This window comes from Carlito syrichta, unplaced genomic scaffold (assembly GCF_000164805.1).
Source record: "Carlito syrichta isolate Samal-C Ts95f unplaced genomic scaffold, Tarsius_syrichta-2.0.1 Scaffold308847, whole genome shotgun sequence".
Taxonomy (NCBI): Eukaryota; Metazoa; Chordata; class Mammalia; order Primates; family Tarsiidae; genus Carlito; species Carlito syrichta.
The window spans coordinates 471,124-473,832 of NW_007252943.1; positions in this window are offsets into that span (position 1 = coordinate 471,124).

A 2,709-nucleotide genomic window follows, 5' to 3' on the forward strand; every position below is an offset into this window, starting at 1 on the left:
CGAGTCCCCGCGCGCCGCCGCCCTAGACCCAGGGCCCGAGGCCACGCCGACCCTCGGGTAGAGAACTGCCCAGCAGAGCCTGGCCTGGCGGAGGCAGGACGGCGCCCTCTTAACGGCACAGTGGGTGCCTGAGGGCCGGGGCCCCTTGCGGCGGCGACCTGGAGGGCGACTGCAGGATCCTGACACTCCTGTTCAGCTTTTGTGCGTGTGCCCTGGCCTGTGTCTCTACTGGCTGATCCTCCTGGGACCACCATCGGAGCTGCCTTGCACTGGTATTTCTGGACCATGACCCTCAGCTAAAAAGAAAAATCCTGTTTCTGCCCTTACACGTAATTGAAACAAGCCTCATACTTGACTACCTGCGGTGCGTGGAGGTGTGTTCATTTAAAAAGGGCCAAGTAGGCTGCGCTAACGGGGTCCGGCCCCCTGAGAACAATTTCTTAGTAATATCCAGAAATCTGAGTTCTTGTCTCTTGGGTCAGCTTATTCGGGTAGCAATGGAAAAGTGAATCCGGGATGCTTTTTGAGTCGGCGACCCACTCTGTGGCCAGGTTGGAGTGCCAGTGGCATGCTCACGGCCACCGCAGCCACAACAGTCTGGGCTCAGGGGATCCTTTCGCCTCAGCCTTCCGAGAAACCGGAACTACAGGCGCTGCCACCATACCCAGCTAATTTTTTTGATTTATTGCAGAGACGAGGTCTTGCCAAGTTACCCAGGCTGGGCTCAGGCAATCCTCTCGCCTCCACCTCCCAAAGTGCTGAGATTACAGGCGTGAGCCACCAGGCTGGCTGCAGCCATTTTTCTTGAGTTGGAGTCACTCTGTTGCCCAGGTTGGAGTGCAGTGGCACACGCACATCACCCATGTCGACCCGCTGGGCTCAGGGGATCCTTTCACCTCAGCCTTCCAAATAGCTGGAATCAGGCGGTGTCACCACACCTGGCTTATTTTTAATTTATTGTAGAGATGTGGTCTCAAACCGGTAATCTCAGGCAATCCTCTCACCTCGGCCTCCCAAAGTGCTGGGATTATAGGCGTTAGCCACCACACCCAGCCTGCCAATTTCTCAAATAGGCAGTTAATAAAAGGTTTATTAAAACTTGGGCCCTGGATGATTTTGAAGATATATTAAACAATTATGGTGGCTCACACCTGTAATCCCAGCACTTTGGGAGGCAGAGGCGAGAGGATTGGCTGAGCCCAGGGGTTCAAATCAACTTGGGCAGCTTGGCAAAATCTTGTCTCCACAATAAGTAAAAAAAAACTACCCAGGTGTTGTGGCGTGTGCCTGTAGTTCCAGCTACTTGAAGGCTGAGGCAGAAGGGTCGCCTAGGCCCAGCAGACCAAGGCTGCAGTGGCTGTGAGCATTCCACTGCACTCCTGCCCAGGATAGTGTGAGACTCCAACAACAAAAGTGAATTCCGAATCTTTTTTTTTTTTTTTTGAGTTGGAGTCTCTCTTGTCAACCAGGCTGGAGTGCAGTGCACCCACGCTCATGGTCACCCAGCATCAAACAGCTGGGCTCCGGCAATCCTGCCTCAGCCTTCCAAGTAGCCAGAACTACAGGCATGCACTACTATGCCTGGGTAATTTTTTGATTTATTGTAGAGATGTCTGGCCAAGTTACCCTGGCTGTTCTTGAAACTGTGGGCTCTAGCAGTCCCATTTCCGCCGCCCAAAGTGCTGGGATTACAGGCCTGACCCACCGCACACGGCCCTGAAGCATTTTAAAAAGCCACACCAACCAAAATTCTAGAAATCTTGGCTCTGGAATCAGTTGGTTCTGGAAAGGGGCTAGAGGATTAAAGCAGAAGACTCTCACAGCCACCTTCCAAAGTCATTCTTTAACTTAATAGGCCATGTCATGTGGCTCACTGCACCCACTTTTGCTCCCTAAAACTAGATTTTACTTTTCTTACAAAACCTAGAACATACCTGGTGTGTGTTGACTGTCACAAACAATCCACACTAGCATACTCCAACACACAGGTTATATAACAGGTCTAGCTTTTCTCAGTAACAAGGATAGTCCCACTTTTCCAGGGAATGTTGTATCATGGTACATTATACAGAAGTGCAAACATTTTATGGAAACTTTTTATTTATATAGAATTATAAATGACAAACTTATTTTGCCTAGTCCTTTTAAACACCACTGAGGCAGACAAACTGGAGGACATTAGCTTCATTTTAGAGGTATGACTGTAAACACTGTTCCCATATTTAGTATACGACAGAGCTGGGATCTAAGAACTAGACTTTCATACTCACAACTGCTTTTTTCCTTAGACTGTGATACATCATTTTAAAGAAATCTGATTTCACAATGCTTTACAGAATGAGTAACCTCTATCCTTGGCAGGTTAACTCTGAAGCCAAGCAACCTAATTAATTATCTCATAACCTGGCACATCTTAAGGCAGTTATACCTCTAACTCAATTTCATAGCTGTGCTTGAGGGCCCCTTGAGCCAAAATTACAGCAAAGCTGATCTGAAAGGACCAGGGAATACAATAGTCAATCATGTTTTCAAGTTTAATCTAGGCCTGGCACATCCTTACCAATTGCTCATCTGGCAAGTTGAGGCAACTAAGGGAGGGAAGCAGAGGGAAGATTCACTCAGGGATGGACACTGACGAAAAATACAAATGGTATCAACATCCCCAGAAGCCCTGTTGCTGGTCTACTACATCAGTACCAGCAAGACAAA